Source organism: Magnolia sinica, unplaced genomic scaffold (assembly GCF_029962835.1).
Source record: "Magnolia sinica isolate HGM2019 unplaced genomic scaffold, MsV1 ctg119, whole genome shotgun sequence".
In the NCBI taxonomy this organism is placed as follows: domain Eukaryota; kingdom Viridiplantae; phylum Streptophyta; class Magnoliopsida; order Magnoliales; family Magnoliaceae; genus Magnolia; species Magnolia sinica.
The window spans coordinates 18520-40568 of record NW_026682763.1 but is presented as its reverse complement, the minus strand read 5'-3'; the positions used below and the strand labels follow the sequence as shown (position 1 = coordinate 40568).

General features: G+C 39.1%; 1 non-coding gene across 1 annotated transcript; it reads left to right on the top strand.

Annotated features, from left to right (window-relative positions):
- The first annotated feature begins 18405 nt into the window (after positions 1-18405).
- Positions 18406-18513, top strand: LOC131236023 (small nucleolar RNA R71). Its single transcript, XR_009166492.1, has one exon. It is a non-coding gene; the product is annotated as a small nucleolar RNA R71 (small nucleolar RNA).
- Positions 18514-22049: the final 3536 nt, after the last annotated feature.

Genomic DNA, 22049 nt, shown 5'->3' with positions numbered 1-22049 from the left:
ATTTCTCTCCTCGGCTCTGAGTTCGCTAGGACGGCCCTATCGGAGCTGATTTAGTATGCAACAGTGAAGATGATTGATGCTGCCCGCTCGACTCGGGTTCCACTGCTATCACCTTCTTCTTTCCTCTTGCCATTTTTGGTAAGGCTTTTTAGCTTTTCATTCCTTATCCCACAGATGGCGCCAAAATGTTGATGCAAGAATCTGGAACACCTTCCACCGCGCTCTGGTCCACGACGCCCTAGTCCTGCACAAAGCGGTCAACAAAGGAGGCCCTGACTCAAACAGGGGACCCTCCGATGCCAAAGTTAGGCTAGGGAAACTAGGTCTAAGTTATGTGGAGTAGATGAGAGGTGCGAGATATTGCGTACCTGTTGCAATGGGTTTCCCTGATATTTATACCTGCGAGACAAAGGGATTATGGCTGTCAATCTTAGTACGATTTACTCAATCAAGCGGATGTCGTGTGCATGGAGATATCAACCATTATCCTTTAGATCGTGTTCTGGATTATTCTCTCATATGCCTTATCGGGCTGAGCTCTGAATGTGATCTCCGGCCACGTTCTCATCCGAACTAGTCTTGCAACTCGGATCCGAACTTGTGGTGGGACTAACCTTGCTCGGACCTCCGACTTACCACATCCGAACCTATGGTTAGATTTCGTGGATTTTGTGGTCGGAATCTATGATCAGATCTTGTGGTCTAAGTGTCTGTCTTGGACTCGATCTCTACACTGAAGATCAAAGATAGGGCTTGGGCCGGCCGATCCAAGGCCATAGTTTTTCGGATGAGGGTTCCAGTCGGCCGATCAAGGGTCGTGACTCCTCGGAGGAATACTCGGCTCGATCGACCCAAGGTTGTAGTTCCCTGGAGAAGAGCTCGGCGCGACCGACCCAAGATCATAGTTCGGAATCTTGATCGGTCCCGATGTAATATTTCCCTTCCGAGGTCCTATTAATCGGTTCGGTTTGCCTAGGTCTGCCCTTAGTGGGCTGCTCGGATTTTCGAACCATGTTATCTCTAATTTCAACGTCTCCCTACACTTCGATTACATGAGCAATGACTACAAACATTCGAGTGATTTGATACTTGGGGATTGACTTTCTTTGTTTAGTCACGAGATACTTTGTTTTTTGTTTTTATTTTCCCCATTGAATGAGCACCCAGTAGATCCAATTATCAGGTGGATCATACCATAAGAACACTTCAATTTTTTTGTAGTGTTTATTTAACATCAATATATCTATTGAAAAGGTCACCTAAGCCTGGATGAAAGGAAAAAAAAAAAAAACCCAGATAGTAGCTTGATCCAAAACTTTTCTGTCCCATTAAGGATCAATCACCACTATTTCTTATGGTATGGTTCACCTAATAATTGGATCTGCTTTATTTTTGAAATAATTCCTTAAAATGACTTCTAAAAAACAGATGGATATACATGAACACATAATACATGCATCCAGGTGGGGCCCACGGTAAGGGCCTCACGACCCTCACCGACATGGATTCCCAGGAAGTTCCCGTGCGCTGGGAACTTAGGTGGGCTATGGTGATGTTTTTGAGAAATCCACTTGATCCATCCGTTTTGTGAGCTCATTTTAGTGCATAAGGTTAAAAATGAGCTGGATTCAATACTCAGGTGGGCCAAAACCCTGCGGATTGAACGTCTACGGTTGACATATTCATGTGGCCACAGAAGCTTTGAATCAGGCTAATATTTGTGTTTTCATTTCATCCCAATAGGAATGACGTTATAAACGGTAAAGATGGCAAGTAAACATTACTGTAGATGCCGGGAATGTATAGATGGCATGTAAACATCACTGTAGACGCGGGAACGTTTCAATGGCAGGAATTTCCTACACACATTTTCCTTTATTGCGGGCCACTTGATTCTTGGATCCTGCTCACTTTTGGTTTGAAGTCCTAAAATGAGCTCACAAAATCGGATGTACTGGGTGGTTTTCTCACAAACATCACGGTGGGCCCCACTTAAGTTTCTAGCGCAGGAACCACTGCGAAAGGCTTTTGCAGGAAATCCGCGTTGTCCGCAGGTGAGGCGAGACCAAACCAACTATACAACTCGTCTTCTTTTTCTTCTTTAAAATTTAAGTTTTTGTTTCGTTAGTAAGGAAAACCACGCGAGGAACTTACCTTTACTTGGAGTATCTCTCTCGCCCAACAATCATACTGGTCCACACTTCAGACATGCCCATCGTGCATGTTATCTCGACTGGTGGTCAGTTTCCATCAAACATCCATCCGTTTCATTTGTACACGTCTACACTACCAAATGAGCGGATAAACCTGATTCAAGTGGCCCACCTGATGAGCGGCTTGGATCTTGCTCATGTGGGCAGGCCACACCGTGTACATACAGCTGGACCAAAAGTCAGGTGGGTTCACTTCTCTTGATAGACCACACTTGTATAAAATTCCTTCTATGTGCCACGTGGTTGACTTACAACTTATCCAGTCGGCCCCACACGTTGATGGCCGAGCTCTCACGCGTTTTGCACATCAGCAGTGTGAGTAGATTTTCCTCCATTTCACGCCCGTGGATTAGCTGCCTGTTACCCAGGAAACACCTTAGTGGCTGTTATCCTTACCGTGGGGCCCACCTTGATGAATGTGCTGTATATCAAAGCCATCTATCCATTTTTTCAGCTCATTTTTGAATGGGGTCCTAAAATTTAAGTGGATCAAAATCATAGGTGAACCACGCATGCCACAGGAAACAATGGCGATTTAACACACACCCTTACAAACTTCTCAAATCCCACCGTAAGAAAATCTGTAATTTTTATTTTTCATTCAATTCCTTGAAAAGGTAAGAAAAACTAATCCAAAACTTCCGGTATCTATAATGATTATTTATCACTCTTTATTAATATGGTCAAAAGGAGATATGGATGAAATGAGTTGAGAAAATAATAGCCAGGGTTTATACAATACATCCTTCGAGATGGCCCCACACGGTAAGGGTAAGGTACCTAAGCCACTCCCCCATTTCACACACTCGCACCTGTGTAACATTCCACTCACGTAGATGGTTACGTGTAAGGAACCTAATCTACTCCCCCATTTCACCTACTCGCACTTGTGTTACATTCCACTCACGTAGATGGTTGACCGTGTTAGGGAGGACTAGGATATCCAATCATGTGGGGCCCACCATGATATATGTTATGGGGAAAATAGACCGACCAATAGGAAAAAGGTCATGTTAGAACCTTATACGCTTAACCAAGCAAATAATAAGCCATGTCTCTTCTCCTCTCTCCAGCACAAGAAACTGCTGATGGGTGGAGCCTTCGAATTCAATGTAGCCAGCTCTGACGAAGAGATAGATAGGGAAGGAGAGAGAGAAGAAGTTTGGTCGTCATGTGAGTAAGCTTCCTACTCAGAGTTCGTAGCCGAGGAACATGTCCGCAAAAGCACCACCTCCATCGATTCTCAGATCTCCAGAGATCGTTAGGAACTCTCTGTTCCTTTGTCTGGCAATGATGACAACGATGACGAGGAAGACGACAGTGACCGTGGTGCATCTCAACCAGACAAGCAACTCCAAAGCTAACAAGGAAATGAGGTCAAGCTCGACATCCCGCCAACAGGCCTGAAAGACCCCAAACCTCAATGGAGCCCAACCGCTCGAATAAAGAGACAGGTCAGCACGCTTTGGGTTGGTGCAGCCCACCTCCTATCAAATGCCTAATTGCATCCACTCGAAATACTAGCTGAAGATCTATGAAGCTTATTATGATACAGATTCGTCCGAGATCTCAGCCAAGAATCTAGGACGATCACCAAGATTCCCAATAGGACTCTAATCCTACTACTGGATATTTGATCAAATAAGGAAATTTCTTCTACACCACACCTCTCCTAAATTATAAATAGAGACGTTTCTAATGGTGAAATGTATGTACAATCTTTAGCTATAAACCTTCAATACTCAACTAGACTCAGATTCTTTTCCCGACTTCGGCATCGGAGGATTCCTTGTGCTAACCAGGGTCTTCTTTATCCGTTAATCAGATTTCTACATCAATAATATATGTTTTTTTTTAATCTATGTCATTCATCCATTTTCTAAGCACATTGTAGGCAAAGCCCAAAAATAAGATGATTCTAAAGCTCATGTTGACCACACCAAAGGAAAGAGTGTGAATTGAACACCTACGTTAAAAACTTCCCGAGGGCAACAAAAGTTTTGGATTATGATGAATTTTTTTTTCCCCGTTCATTCACGTATGCATGATCTTATCAATAGGTTGGATGGCAAATAAACATTACGGGTGTCCGTGGAAAGGTTTCAACAGTGAGCTCCCTATTATTTCTAGTGGTGTGTTCCATTTCAGCTTTGTATATTAGGATCATGCCCTAAAATGACCTGAAAAAACGAATGGACTGCATGGTTAAAACGCATACATCACGGTGGCCCCTACATAATCAGGTCAGCAGGCAATCGTCGTCCTCCTAGGTGAAAGAGGAGCGAAAAGATGGAAGAGTAAAATTTGTATACTCTCGCAGTGCGATGGACGTACCTTTTTCTTACGTGCATATAAATAATTAAAATGAAATCAGCCAAGTTGTGAGGTACCTGTTTAGATGTATCATGGCCTAAATTTTAATTAAGCTTATTTTATGAAATGAGAATGATATTAGTAGATATTTATTGGACGATTAATATTGAAAATATCCAGTTTCCCTATAATTTAATGAATAAGTGCCAAAGAATCGGAGGGCTGGATTGTTCAAGCAACGTAAATTTTATTATGTAATTCAGAGAGATTGAGTTCCACAATTTAATATGTTTAATTAGAGTTTATATATGCTACATATGTTATTTTTAATTGCCTAAGTTAATATAAGACTCATATGATTTTTTAATTGCCTGACATATCGGATGTGCTTCATTTTTGGGACCATGCCATAAAATGATCTGGAAAAACTGATGGATGGCGTAGATGTACAAAAAATATATCAAGGTGGGTCCCACAGTCAGCGAAACACCCACCAACGTGTTATCCGAGTAACACCTAATCCGGTCGGAATTTTCCTCTCTTTTTTCTAAATTTAGTATGGAAATTTCCATTGGGCGTGTTGCTTGGGTTGGATGTGCGTATAATATGGGCTGTTTTCAGTTAAAAGCACCGTCTTTCCTTCAACCGTCAGAAGCTCCGAGTTCATTTAGTCACCGTGAAACATGTCCGGGAAGCGGCCACGTCATGACGATGAGCAGGCTCGATCGGACGGCAACAACGTACTCGTTCGCAAGCAAAAGAAGGGCCGTATTCGTGGAAGGTGAGAGCACCGATTTTTTCTTTTGTCACCTCTTCTGCTTGTTGTCGATCGGTGGTTAGGACCGTTGATGTGAGTTTGTACCAGTGGGGCCCATTTATCGGTGGTTAGGACCGTTGATGTGAGTTTGTACCAGTGGGGTCCATTTATCGGTGGTTAGGACCGTTGATATGATGAGACACGGCGTGAGCAGCGAATTCCCCGGATTTGAACGCCGCCGCCGTTCCTTTAGTTTGCTGATATTGTGACACTCCTCTATTTTCTTCTTGACCATCTATTTGCAGCATCTAAATCCAAGGGTTAGAATTTGTTCGTCTGGAATTCTATTTGCGAATTCCCTCATACTGGGGCTATTGAGCAACGGTCCTGATCACTACTCTGTGGACCCTACTTTCACAATCTCAGGCTCAAGGTTCATGGATTACTCTTTGGGCGGAATTCCAAACCAAGGGCCGAGGTTATGCATCGGTCTTTTTTGGACGCGGATTTCCTGCTTCTGCGCAAGGATGCTGGGTGGGGCGCACCGACATGTTTGTGGGAAATCTACCCCGTTCATACCTTTGGGAAGCTCTTTTTAGGACAATCAACGAAAAATTAGTGGATCCAAGAATCAAGTGGGCCACACGAGAGGGGAATTTGGGGAAAGAAATACCTACCGTTCAAACCTTACTGGGCTCCACCTTGATGTTTATATGCCATCCAAACCTTTTATAATGTCATTTATACTGGGATGAAGTTAAAATACAACAAGTTAGCCTGAAACAAAGCTTTTATGGCCGTGAGAATGTTTCAACGGTTCTCACTGAATCCCCACTGTTCCCTCTCGTGTGGCCTACATGAGTTTTGGATCCACCACATTTTGGGGTAGAATGTCCTAAAATGATCTTGCCAAACGTATGAACGGGGTAGATTTCCCAAAAACATGGCAGTGGGCCCCACCCAGCATACTTGCGCAGGAAATAAGCGTCTGTCTTTTATCGCATCTTCATTTTGTACAACTGGGTCCCATTGTAGGGTGATCCGGGCCGTTGATCTGTTCGGAATCACGGTAGATGGATAAAGCCCCAAAAGCATCCCCCGGATTGGAAGATTGTAGCCGTTAATCTTAGGCTTTTTCTCAACCCGAAATCACCCTCGCCGGATGATAGCAGTCAACCAGGACAAAGGCTTTCAAAATGGACGGTGAGATCCCTTAAGATCTCCTGCCAGGGAGATTCGAGGGCCCTGTACAATCCAAGGTGGGCTCCGATGCGTTGGGCTCCTCTTTGGCGCCACCCAAAATTTATGCCCGTGAAATGGGTTTGGTGGCCATGATGAAAATCGAATGGGCTGACTCATTATCTTGCTGAATTGAAGGGGTTTGATTGTCTCCATTGTTCTAAAGAGCTTTGGCAAGCCGACATGCGTGTGCATGGTAGCTCATATAGGGCTATCAATGGGCTGCGGTTCGGGGGCCGGGTATAAGAGTACCCGTGCCCATACCACTTATACCGAGGGCGAGTCATTCATACCCGTGCCCTTTAAGATGTTGGCGTACCCATTAGGATATCAGTTACTCATTTATAATTAGAGACAAAACACACACACATGACATTCACTTAAAAAATTCATTTTATAAGAGAAATTAAAAACATAGAATATAGCATGATAAACATGTTATTTTGTATTGAAAATAAAAAATTGTTGACCCTGTTTTATGTTGTTTTTAATCCATCACATGATTAAAAGTTAGAAACGTTTACAGTGAAATTGCATACTTGGAGTACAAGAGTTTCAATATAAACCGTCCAAAGATTAGATGTTGAACGAAAATTTAAGGTTGAACATCTGCTTATTGGATTGGTGAACATTTTTTAGATGGTTATAAAAGTGAAAAATATTTTATGCCCTATTTCAGCGAAGAAGTGTTTACAAATCAAAGCTTAGGATCATTCAACCAATCTGATTATATGATCTGTTACTTAGAGTTAGTGATTTCTACAATTTACTTGGTTTAATTGAGTTATTGTTTACCACGTGTACAATTTATGAGTGCTTGTGTATCAAGCATGTCTTGAGTGTGTGTGTGTGTGTGTGTGTGTATAAAATAGGTTAATTTGGACATATACAATAATTGGCTTGTATGTTGTTTTGTTGTCTGTCACAATCTGCACCACATTCTCCTCTCTAAAACTCATCTACCATCTTAACTATTAGGGAAAAAACACTGCCAACATTTTTTGTTTCTTACAATGCATTGATTCATTAGTGGAACACCATTCCAAGTGATAATATATCATGAATTTGATCATGCTATGTCTCGTTGGACCAGTCCAACCATCGCATATAATAGTGCATCCTCTATTTGCCGCATGGGTCTAAATGTAGCCATGTATGCTCTTATATCTTGATATTATGCTTGTCCATTTTCCCTCTATCTTTTTAGTTGTGAGTGCCTTCACTCCTTTGCTTGCTTCTGTCATTGCATCAATTGCCATTGGTTAGTACAAGAAGCTGACAACATTTGGAGCTATGTTACCATATTCAAATAGCTTGGTTGTTGCATATCAAGTTTCTCAACGGCAGTTCTAGTCCATATTTTTTTTGTTCTTACTATTTTGTTGTCTCCTTTCTTAAAAGAATTATATCACCCAAGGGTCTCTTGGGCTCCACCATATCCACATCATCAGCTATGGGGAGAACACATGAAGAAGTCTCCTTTTGAATGAAGGCATGTTGTAATCCACTCAACATACCCCCACACTTAATCGCACTCTAGCCCCACTTGCATTCCCAGTATCACTCTCACTACCCCTACATCGAGTACGGACCTCCTCTCACCAAACATGTGCCAATGTTTTTCATCTTCAGGAGTGGTGCACACGTTCTCTTTTCTAGCCATCGTGACCTCCCAATCTAAATACTCTCTGCACTCAACATTTTTGTGTTCAACAATGCCTGTATAATTAGGACCAAACACATCTTGTTTAGCCCCTCAAGAGCATCCTACTTTTTCTATATGACAACATTTTCCCCTTTAACTCTCCTAAATTTTGTTGCATCATGTGCATTATCTCTCTTGGCATGTTGTTGCATGACAAAGTAACTTTTTCTATGTGCCAAATGTTGTTTAAGTTGCGTGATTCACCAATTATCATTCTACCACAATAGCTACACTTCATTTAGTGTATACCACCCATCCTTTCTCAATGTTGCTATCCAATATCCTCGTTGCTATCCAATATCCTCGCTTCCAATTCTATTTCCAAATCCTAATTAGCAGGCCATTTTCTTGCTACTCCCTATTAGTCTAAAGAACACTAGTGTGTAAAGTGTAAACAAAAGTCTTACATGACTCCAAAGCCTTTAAAACGAAGAATCAAGCCCTTCACTAGCTCAAAATATAAACAAATAAATATAATTATTATACATACAAATATTATCAAGACGAAGTTAAAAAAAGCAACAAATTTTTCAAATGTTTATTCATGATCACTATTCATGCACCTAACTCGGACAACTCGGCCAAGTCTCGACTAACTCAGTATCGAACAAATGGGTCCAAAAACCATTAATTTTGTATTGAAAATATACAGCAACAATACAGATAGCAGTTTGAGACTCCAAAAAGGGATTTGGTACACCATTCTAGACCATGGCTCCCCCAAAACAAGTTGTAAAATAATGAAATAGGTAGGTTCCTTATCAGGTGCATTGAAGTGGGATGTGCTCAACTTCCTCAAGCTGCTTGTGAATGCTTACTTGAGTTGACTTGCAATTTATAGTAATTGGAACTTGGGAGTGCCAGCCCAAATTTAGTCATTTCGCCCCTTTATTCAGTTAAATGATCTCAATTCAACTTGACTGAGCATCGCAATGCATCCTAAAGCACATTTTCTTTGACATCAAAAACATTATCTGATTTTGCTTAGACACTTGAGTTCAGCATCCTTTGTTTGATATTTCTTGCTCTCTCTCTCAGTGTGGCAGTTGAAGCTAAAGAGGAGCTGCTTTCTTCAATGAAGTCCTTGCTTCCTGAACTGCTTCCTGAACTTGTGAGTTCATCTTTTTCAAATGATTTTGCAGTAAGGATGAACTCTTATACGTCGTTTGAATTGATTGTTATTGCACCAATCTGAGCATAAACCATTATTCATTTGTCTTTTTTTTTTTTTTTTAAATGAAAATTATGTATAAGCTACGTATGTGTGTACATGTGGTCGATATGTGCACACACATGTATATATGTATTCATATTTGTGTATATGCATGGGAAATGTTAATGGCCCAATATTTTAAATGATACAAGGGACAACCAACCGTTGATCCAAATTCTCCATTCATTCATGCCACTGCTCACAATCTTTCTATAAAATTATCACATTGATTGGAAGATACTAACCCTCTAAATGTGGTCCATTGTGACAACTATATTTTTTATTGAATGTGTGTGCTTTGTAAATGTAATTTGATCTTGTTTATTGGAACTGGGTCATCTAACTGACATAAGGTGATGAATGGCTTATTTTTTTTGTCAATTGTTTATGGAAACTTGGAAGTATGTTTAGCAGGTTACAGTAGATTCCTTTACAGGGTTTCTCTAGTAAGCCCCTAGTAAAATAATGAAGTGGACACAATACCCATGGCTAAGGGAGAGTTGTGATACCACAGTTGTTGAATACCCTTAAGTCCATAATCACTCTATCAGGTTTGGGCTACCGATGATTAGTTTGTGATTATCTTGTGTGAAGTGAACTGACGAGGACTTTAGTTGGCTTGATATCCACCATCGAGCACATAATCGGCTATGTTGTTCACCAAGCGGGAGTGTGAATCTTATCTGCATTGGATGGATCACATTAGATCAGTTACCAAGAGGACCATCGTGCTTGGTATGGTTGATTTGATCATGCACCAGCTTGGACTTAGCTTAAGGTTATGGAGGAACTTCATGGTCTTGGTGTTGACAAACCTTTTCAATGCTACAGAAGTGGTTGACAGAAGTGTTATAGGGTACATGCATTAAGGTTTGGTTGAAGCCAGATGTATTCTAGTTGTGGTTCATTAGTCGCTCGAGACTTAGTTTGTGGATGATCTTTCTTATTAGGCACTCCATTTTATATACAACTAGCCAGCATCTCCAAATGTTTTCAAAAGGTTTTATGAGCAATGTCAATCATTAGATCTTTTAATTTCATTGTCAAAGTGTTCTTATCAAGCTTGATGGAATTCTAAAAGCCACGTATTTTTGTAGTCCACCTCGTGCTAGAATCGGACTTTGGGCCAAGAGTGGATGATACTGATAATGGAAGGGTTTAGGTTCATTTGGGTGCATGGGATAGGCAAGAACATTGACTTTTAATGTTGTAGGGGCATATCAAAGTCTAGGGGTTAGGAGTACCTTACAGTTTCCTAACGGTACTCCTTGCTAAGATACCCGGTTACCTTCTATATAAGATCCTATCCCCAAATGGATAGTCAAAGTCAAAGAGTCACACGCCCCCTCCTTGCTTGGATGCCCGAAAAAAAAAAAAAAAAAAGAAAAAGAAAGAAAGAGAAAAGAGAGATATGCTCCCTTTAATACTATTTATTGTGTAATTCACCTTATGGATGGTTCTTGATCTCCTCTTTTTCTACAACCTTACAGCATTGTAAGAAGAGGCCTCTGTACTGTCCCTCAATGGAGATGGATCATGGAGAAACCTTCATGTGAAGGAACTGCAATGGCCCATCATAAATATCTTATAAACATGCAAAGTAATAATCTCAACCATTTGTTTAGATCCTTTTAGAAACTTGATCACATATACATGGAGACAGTGTTCGAAATATCGATACTATCGGCCGATATATCGGCCGATATTATCAGTATCGGGCCCTAGCGAGACGAAACTCCTCCGATAACTCCCGGAAGATACCGAAAATCCAAAACTTCAAATATAGGCCGATATTATCGTCGATATCGCACCTGGGAGAGCATCATTATCCGAAAAAAATGAAAAAATAAAAAAATAAAAAATAAAAACTTTCAACGGTAGATTTCGGTACCTGTAAAGAAGATTGTCCTGATCGGAAGCTACGTTTGATGGGCCATTCGAATCCAAGTCTCTGATTTGGAGAGATTTGGGCACGAAATCGAGAGAAATCCTCCAAATCCCGACATTTGGGAGAGATTTTAGGGTTCCGGCATTCCGGAACCCTCTCTGCTTCGAAAAAAAGGGCCTCGAGCCCTTATTTACAGGAAGCGGATGGGTTGGTGTACTGCACACCACGGACTTAAATGGTGTGTTGACGTCACCAAGTTCTGTGGGTCCCATCGTAAGTTATATGTTATATCCAAACCGTTTGTCCATTTTACGAGCTCGTATTAAGTCTTTACCCAAAAAATAAGACAGATCCAAAGATCATGTGGACCACACTAAAAATAGTTGTGGGACATTAAACGTCTACCATTGAAACCCTTTTAGGGTCACAGAAGTTTTAGATCGATATGGATTTTTTTTCCTCTTCATCAAGGTCTTTGTGACCTCGTGAAAACATTGGATGGAAAATAAACGTTATGGTGGGCCCTACGAATGATATAACGGTGAGAATCATTGCCTTCACTGCTATTTGTGGTGTGGTCCACCTGAGATTTGGATATGACTCATTTTCGGGCTCATGATCTAAAATGATCTCTCCAAATGGATGAACGGTGTGGATATAATAAATACATTATTTTGGGGCCAATGTAACTTTGATCTCCTTTGAACTGTTTGTACAACTCAGCTCGAGGATCCTCAGCGCCATCTTTACGGACGGAAATGGATTGGCTACTCCCCCTGCCACCAGTAGCAGGGGCTCTGTGGGCCCCATCTTGATGTATGTGTTTCATCCATTCCGTCCATTTATTTTTCTAGATCAATTTATGTTGTTACACAGAAAATGAGGTATATCCCAGTCTCAAGTGGACCACATTACAGGAAACAGTTCTGAATGAACTTCGACTATTAAAATTTTTTTGGGGACCATAAAAGTATTGGATCAAGTTGATCTTTGTTTTTGCCCTTCAACTGGGTCTTTATGACCTAATCAATAGATTGGATGTCAAATAAACAGTATAGTAGGCCTTAGGAGGATTTAAATGATGGATATCCAATCACTATTGTTTTCGTGTGGTGTGGTCCACCTGAGATTTATATCCCTCTCATTTTTGGGGTAAAGACCTAAAATGATATTTAAAAATGGATGAACGGAATGGATGAAACACATACATCATGGTGGGGCCCACAGAGCACTGACCACCGGCCATGGCGTTGGTGTCATGGGGAGGATTTCCTGCAAAAGTCTCTGCAGGAAGTTCCCGCGCTGGAAACTTAGGTGTGCCCCACCATCGAAAACTTCCTAAGGTCCATTGTGACCATCCAACCCATTGATAAGTTCACACATACTTGGATGAAAGGAAAACACAAATATCAGATTGATCGAGAAAATTTTTTGGCCCACAATTTTTAATGGTCAATAACTACTATTTTGTGTGGAGTAGAACACATCTACCTGAAATTTGTAATGTCTCATTTTTTAGGCCAACCCTTAAAATCAGGTTGCAAAACCAATGGACGATGTAGATATGTCGTGCATGCATCAAGGTGGGCCTTATTGTTTTCGACGGTAGCATCAATTCCAACTATTTTCACTTGCGTGGTCCACATAAGTTTGAATGAAGGGAAAAAACTATGATCAGCTTGATCCAAAACTTTTGTGGTCACTAATGGTCAATCACCATTGTTTCTTATGGTATGGTCCCCATGATTATTGGATCTGCTTCATTTTTTGGATGATGTCCTAAAATGACATGGAAAAACGGATGGACGGGGTGGATATTGAATACACACATCATTGATAGGTATGTTTTCTAATTTCTAATGTATCTTTTGCTTTTAAATGCATTGGTTATGTTTTTATACACTTCTTTATACAATTATAAATGTTATGCATCATATTTGAATATATTTACCTTAGTTTAATTAGATAACGCATAACTTAGGACCTTATACAAGGGAAATTTATTATGTGCACTTCTTTCTTGAGATTTTATGATTTAAAAGTGTGTATTAAGGTCTTTTAAAATAATTCCTGAAGTTTCATAAAAAAAATCAACTGTTTTGCCAATGTTTCCCCATGTTTCCCAAAAAGTGCGATAAATTACGCGATACAAACGATATATCCCATGCGATAACCGATACGTATCTGTATCCCAAGGTTGCGATACATTGCGCGATACCGATATTTCGAACACTGCATGGAGATAGGATCTATGGGTTTGAAATATTGATTTTATCAAGTTTACTCGCATTTCTAATCCATGATTTTTATAAGCCATAGATCAAATGATTAGCATCATTAAATTAAAGTGCTTCTTTAGAGGCCTAAGCTATCCATGGTGGGGCCCTAATGTATAAAGATGGATGATTGGACCTCTTCCTTGAATCTTGACCGTTCATTTTTCATGTCATTAATGTTTATCGTATTATTGGTTAGATGGTTAGGATATCCGATTGGCTGGAATTTTGCTCCATGCCCCTAGTTGTATGAAGGAAAGTCCAAATTGACAATCAGACATCTCATCTCACGTATCATTTAAAAGTTTTGAGGGTGTTGCTAACCTCCTCATAAAAGTGGGAAGATTAGCATTCCCTATCTATCTATACATATGTACGTATGCATGTAAGTAATGAACCGTTCTCAATGTGTTACATTAAAACTCAAAATTCCAATGAGTATTCGCAACAAACTATTAGATTGCATCCAAGTAGAAAATTCAGTTCGGCAGTCAGTCAATCACCTTCCCTGTGTAAACAAAATAATAACTTGTTGAAGATAAAAAAAGAAGGTAGATGGTTTAGTTGACAAAATTCAAGGCCTGATTAATAGCAATAGGTTCATTCAAATTCAGGGTATGGGTTACGAAGATATGTTCTTTCTTAAGATGTGATTATCCTATATCAACATAATACATATTGTCCATAACCGTGTACTTGGACTAAAAGTTACACTAGATGAAAACTAAGGATGCTTTTCTTACCATTATTGATCTTGAGGAGGGTATGAATATGCATTAACCTCACAGTAATGTCGAGTTAGGACTTCTATAGGCTAGAGCAATCCTATACGGTGTTTCTTACTTAACAGTCGCCTCATTTGGTCTTTTCAGTAGCTAGTTAGTGATAGGTAGACCAATAGCTAGTTAGTGATAGGTTGCAGAGAAAACAAGAAGAAATCACCACATAGAACAAAACTCTAGATTGGTGATGTTTTCCCTAATGCAAAACTCTCAAATAAATCAACATATATATATATATATATATATATATATATATATATATATATATATATATATATATATATATATATATCTATATATATATATATATATATATATATATATATATACATATCAACTTTAGAAAGGGAACAATGTACAAGAACACCCCTATATAAACCTAGCTACCCAACATGGGACAAGGGTTAAAAGAGAAAAAATATATTACAAACAATAATTAAGACTTAATATAAACAGATGAGGGGATGGACCCCTACACCACGACCATCCAACCATTGGGCCCAACAATGTATGGCACGTGTGACATGGGCAATCATATGTGTCTAACAATTAGGGCAATTAAGTATAAGTTAAGTGGTTTAATAATCATTGTCTAATTCTATCCTATATGTTGCTAATGGTTTATTCAAGGGAAATGACATAGGATTATTGGCGTAGCTGATGGAGTTGACTTTTGTCAAACCTTGAGTCGAAAGGTACAAGAGGTCAATTTTTAGTTGAGAGTTAAAACCACGAGGGACTATTAATCAAACCCAAGGGTTGACAACCCCAAGTGTGGGGTTACGATGTAGTTTTACTCAGTGAGATTGAGATCAAATACTCGGGGAATGGGGAACACAGCCTAGAATTAATCTAAAGGTAATGGGTTGTATGGGTTTTAATCCAACTAATAGGTAAAAAGGGTTTAAAATAATAAATAAAAGACTATAGAACCAGGAATCCACTCATAACAATCATAATATCTTATTTATTGATTCAATTCTTATAACTTAATTAGAATCGAAGTCCCATCTTATCCAATCAGAAGATAATTCTATTAAACCAATCATCAACACCAAAAAGATATAATTTCGATTAAACAATTCTCTCATGAAGCACTCGAATCTCAATTGCAAGGAATTAAAAGCATTCAAGGCACCCTTAGGCGACAATGGACCAATCAATTATACAGATTGAATCAGTCTTTAATCCAGGTTAAACAATTGTTAAATCAAAGCATTCATTGTACCCACAGTGCATAACGAATTTAGAAATAAACAACTCAAAAACTTCAAAGTAAACCAAATCTATTTCAATCTACTATCATCATTCAAACCAATGTTATTGAATTAAAGAAACTAAATATTGTAATTCAACTATAAGCTTTATTCCTTAGCCTTAGCTAAGAGATTAGCTTAGCATGGCTAATATCTTATAACAAAAAACAAAAGTAAAACATAAACGACAAACTATAGAATTGAAGGATTGAAAAAGAAGGACGACTCCGTGGAAGCTCCTCCACCCCTAGTTCTTTCTTCCAAGCCTTAATTCATACTTAGGAAAGCCTAAAACACCCATTTGAATAGGAAAAACTCATACCGACTTGGAACTAACTTCAAAATTCCAAACTTTTGTTACGCTTCAGTTGCACTGACTGTAGCCTTTAGTCACACCGAACATCACTTCGGTGACACCGAATGGGTCTCTCGGTCATAACCGAATTTTCTTAAATTTCTTTTGAAGTCTATCTCCTTTAGGTCACACTAAACCTCCCTTCGGTGGCATTGAATGTACATTCGGTAGGACCCAAGTGTCAGGCCGAATTAACTCTGAAAATCACAGTCATTGTTGGACTGCTCTGTGCACATTTGGTTGGACCGAGCCAACCTCAGGTGGGACTGAGTAGTCTGTTATTTCTGTTAATGCACTGCATAATTTTTCCGGTCTTTTCTCCATCCTTTGTGCTTGATTTTCTTGGATATTTAGCACTTGAAATCTTCTATATTGTTCTCCAAATCTCCAATTCTTCATCACCTTCAGCTTGATCTCTTTTTGAGCTTTAATTTATCCTTTTAAGTATATATTTTTCTTTAGGTCTAAAATCTCCTCGCATGTAGAAAACATATATTAATGAATTAATTTAGCACTTAAATATAAGGAAAGCTAATGTAATTGAGAGGATAAATATTCAATATTTAGGAGTTGTCACACACCCCAACTAGCATTTTGCTAGTCCTAAGCAAAACACGCGAATGATATCTCAAAATCAAATGAATAATTTCCTATAAATTCAAATAATTCTAAAAATAATCCAAATTATATAAATCCAAAGCACATTAATGGAGAGCACTTCCACCTAAACTCTAGTACATGGTAAATATCCTAATTAAGTTCAAAACATTAATTTATAATTAGAAAATTTCTAAACATTAAGTTCCATGGGTGCACAATAAAATCTAGACTTATCACAAACAAAAGTTCATTTATCTACTTTCATAATAACATTGATAATCAAAAGAGTATTTAGGAAAATCAAAGCTTAAACCAAAACTTGTCTTAAAGTTCAACACTCTACTCATCCATCTTTCAATTTTTACATCGACGACTTTCACACTATTATCAAGCTTTTTCTTCTTTCTATCCATTCAAAATTCTCTTTCTTTGAATTTTCATGTAATTTTAATCGGTAGCCCTTTTCGACGACAACTATTTTTTTTAGATTGGTATTATTTTTTTATTTTTATTTGTTTCCACTTCTTTTTATTGAACATGATGAACAAATTCCCCAAGTTTGGTTCATATCATTATCAATAATAATCAAGTTAACAATTTAGTATCAAACTTAAGACTTTAATAATGTGAGCTAGATATGACATGTGAGTTACATGGCTTAATAAATGTTTAAATTTTCAATTAAAGATTAATAACTTCGGACTTAACTTTGAAATGTATCTTATCATTATAATATCTAGATTATCTTCTAAATCACTTAAATTCTTAGAAAAATTTTTTAAAAAAAATTAAAAAAATTTGAAATTTTTTTAGGTCAAAAGTTCAAAAATTCAACACAAATGAAGATATTTCCACTTAGTCGTTTTGATGAGGCAAGACGTTGGGGAAATGGGGTCATAGGCATAGGCTCATGCTCTGGCTCTTTGTCATATGGAGCATAGCTAGTTTCACCATCATCATTTGAATCTTTGGATTCCTCAGGTTTCTCAACCTTCTTAGGAATCTCCTTGTTAATTTCTTTGCCACTTCTCAGGGTGATGATGGATTTAATATGTTCCACATATTGGGCTGAAGAATTGGGATCACTTATCTTGAATTGTCCCTTAGGCTGAGGTTTGGGTTGAAAAGGTCCATTTCTCCCTAAAATTTAGTTGTGTCTCAATTCTTGCAACCGAAGTTTTAAGTTCATTGATAGCTTGTGTTTTCCTTTGTATGAATGCATTCAATGTATCCTCAAGGATTCTCTTCGGTGGGGGTCCAGTACATAGCCCTTGAATATTATTGGGTGCATTTGCAATTAGTCCATTCCTCAAATTGAAATTCGGATAATTCCGCCAATCGGGAGTGTACGTGTTAGAATTTGGTGCACTGAAGGGGTGTTAATACACGTTCATAGCATTCACTTGAGTATGCAACACCTTCTGAAAAGTAGGGATTATAGGACAATCCTAAGTTATTTGAGCATCGCTCTCGCAAATACCATATACGGTTTGAATGGCCTCAATGGGTTGAATTGCTTCCTTCCTAAGTTACAAGGCCTCAATCTTCATTGTGAGATCTGCCAACCTTGCACTAACATTATCCTCCTCTTTGAGCATGTTTATTCCCTTCCCTTTTGGTATTACCATGGGATTACTAGCTTGGTTGGATGTGTCCCATGATTGGGTGTTTTCAGCTAGCATGTCAAGGTAATCACAAGCATCATCTGGATCCTTGCTCATAAATTCTTCCTTACACATCATCTTTATGAATTAATGCATCTTTGAGCTTAGTCCATCATAAAAAAGCTAATCACCTACCAAATCTCATAGCTATGGTGTAGGCAAGTGAGAAGTAAATCCTTAAACCATTCCCAACACTGGAAAAAAGTTTTCATCTCCTTTTTGGGAGAATTTCATAATCTCACCCCTGAGAGTGTTGGTTTTATGAGCTGGGAAGAACTTTTAAGGAACTCTCGGGTTATCTCGACCCATGTGCCAATAGATCTCGGTCATAAGGAGTGAAGCCATGCTTTGGCCTTCTCTATGAGAGAGAATGGAAATAACTTTAGTCTAATCACACCAGGAGGAATGCTGTTAAAGTGTGTGGTTGCGATAATTCCTTTGAACTCTTTTTTATGCGAGTATGGACTTTCTGAATCAAGTCCACAATTTAGGGAGTAATTGGATCACCCCTGGTTTAAAGTCCACATTTCCTTCATTGGTTGGGTAAATCATGCAGGAGGGGGTACTTGTTGTTGCTGGTTGTGTATAATCACGCAAGGTCCGAACAGGTGGAACTTGGTGTGCCTCATTCTCATCACGCACTATCATAACTGATGGTGTGTTATGCATAGGATTCTCATCAAAGTATTGTTCAGTTTTAACCGTATTTTCATATGATGTTTTAGGAGTATTTTAGGTGTTTTCTAACTAATCGATGGATTGCGAGCCTGTCGACCAAACCTCCTTTGCTCAGAAGTCTCAATGTATGGTCCCTTACCCACTTAGGCATGAACCACATAAAACCTAATTCTCACCCTAAGTCCTAACTCCTATAGCAATTAAGAAAGTGTTGAAAATTGATGTCTTAAATTTGTAAATGTGTTACTCGATCGGTCGAGTGGACTGCTCGACCGGTCGAGGGGGCTGCTCGACCAGTCGAGGCCCGCTCGACTCGAAGTCCAGAGGCCATTGATTTTACTATTCCGCGCTGCTCGATCAGTCAAGGGGCTTGATCGACCGGTCGAGGGTCCGCTTGACCAGTGAAGCCCTCCTTCAACTAGTCGAGGGTTACGTAGATTCTGCGCAGATTTTGTCAGGACTGTAAATTTGAGGGAGTTTCGCAACGATGCGGAAGGGGAGTTTCCTAAGCTATAAATAGCGGTCCCTAAGGCTATTCTAAGGTATGCTAAGGCTTCCTAAAGGGGTTCCAAGGGTTCCTAAAGGGTTTTAGGGTTTCTAAAGGGTGTAGCAAGGGTGAGATTCGAGGTTGTTCGAATCGGTTAAGTCATTTCGTTTTGTAATTTATGCTTTCATAGTAGAATTTTGTCGCTTTGTGCCATGGTTTTTTCCCGCAAGGGTTTTCCACATTAAATCTTTGTGTTCTCTTGTGATTGCTTGTTGCTCTTGGATTACTATCCTAGATCTTGATCTGTGTGATTCCGCAACACAAATCCCAACAAGTGATAACAAAGCATTCGTTGGGGCACAGATCTAAATTTGAGGGATTAGCATTAATGGGAAGCACTAGGTATAATATTGAGAAGTACTCGAGGAAAAATAATTTTGATTTATGGAAGATCAAGATGATTAGTTCCTTAATCAAGCAAGGCGAAGATGGTGCTCTTGAGGAGCGAAAGTCTACTATGATTAATGATGAATGGAATACTCTTGATAAGAAGGCTTTATCATTGATCCATTTATGTCTTACGGATGAGGTTCTCTACAATGTCATGAGGGAGAAAACTGGAGCTAAGTTATGGGCAAAGTTAGAGGATGTCTATGCGAAAAAATCTTCTAAAAATCACTTATACTTGAAGCGGCAGTGGTATAACTTCAAGATGGCAGAAGGTGGAGATCTGGAGGCTCACAACAGCAACTTTAATAAATTGGTTTGCAAATTACTGGATATGGATGAAGTGATGAAAGATGAAGAATAAGCTTGTATGTTGCTGAATTCTCTTTTGGCATCGTATAAGTCATTCAAGGACACAATGTGCTCCACGAATAAAACCCTGAGTGTCGACACCGTTATCTCAGCCCTTCAAGGGAAGGCTATGAGATAGCTTAACGTCGACACGGGGATATCTTTTGAGGCACTGCTTATAAAGGGTAGGAACAGTGTTCGAGTTGTCGGTATCGCTACAAGTTTCGCTGGCCGGAGATAAAGATATAATATCGTTATCGCCGATAATATCGCCGATAACCGGAAATGCAAGGAAAAAGGGGAAAATGATGGAATTTTTCGGTGAAACTTCAGGACATGCCTAAATACACATATTTACATATTTAGGAATGAAAATTTTGCAAAAAGAATGCATTAAATTAGAAATTTTCATTTAATGGGGGCCAAAAAGTATGCGTTGTCATAAGAAATCACTTAAATAGTAACCAAAATTAGTTTATATAATACAAATGCAGCTGGTATACAATAATTAAGACATGTAAAAGTAAATGAACTCAAAGATGCCAAATCAAGGATGGATTAGATTATCCAATCAGTGTGGTATTTGATACTTTGGCTGTGTATGACGCTTGATACCTAACATTTGAAAATGGTACATGTGGCAAATTTTAACATAATCTAAACAATGTTTTCGCTTCATCAAGATCTGTGTAACCTAATCATGAGGTTGGATGGCAAGAAAAAAAAAACCATTACAATGGCCTATGAAGTTTTTAATGGTGAGCATTTAATCGCCACTGTTTCCTTTAGTGTGGTCCACCTGAGATGCAGTCATGCAGATCTGTCTCATTTTAGACTCGTGCCTTAAAATTATCTATCAAAATAAATGGACAACATTGATAAAATATTTATCATTATGATGGCCCCACATAACATTGACCCATCAATCCACGGATACAAACAAGTGACACGCGCGCACCCTATAAATCAGTACGCTTATCACTGTGTGGAGCCCATTGTGATTTATGTATTTTATCCACCCCATCCATCCATTTTACAAGATAATTTTAAGGCTTGATCCCAAAGATGAAGCATATCCAATGCTCTAATGGACCACACCACAGGAAACAATGTGAATTGAACATGCCTACCATTGAAAAATTATTAGGGCCACAAAAGTTTTGGATCCACGTCATTTTTGTATCTTACTTTCATCCATCCCCGTGTGATCTTATGAACGACTTGGATGACAAATAAGCACCACTGTGGGCCATGGCGCCTAGGAAGGTTTCAACGGTAGGAATCATTGTCCCCATTGCCTTGGCAGTGTGGTCCACCCTAGCTTTGGATCTACCTCATTTTTGGGTTCACTACCTAAAATGGTCTCGCTAATTGGATGGACCATGTGGATATAACACATACATCATGGTGGGGTCCACAGAACTTGGTGACGTTCACACACCACTTATGTTAAAAGGAAGAGCCGATTGCGTACCGAGTAACTCAATAGGTTAAGCGTGCTGTGTAAACTCTGTGGGTCCACCATAATTTATGTATTTTATCCACTCCGTCCAACCATTTTAATAGATAAATTTTGGGCTTGAGCCTAGAAATGAACTATATCCAAACCTCAAGTGGAACACATAATGGGAAATAGTGTGAATTGAACATCTACTGTTGAAAATTTCTTGGGGGCCACGGAAGTTTTGGATCAAGCTTGTATTTGTGTTTTCCCTTCATCCATGTCTGTGTGATCTCATGAACAGGTTGGATGACAAATAAACATCACTGTGGGCCCAAGAAATGTTTCGATGGTGGAAGTGTTATTCCAACTGTTTCCAATGGT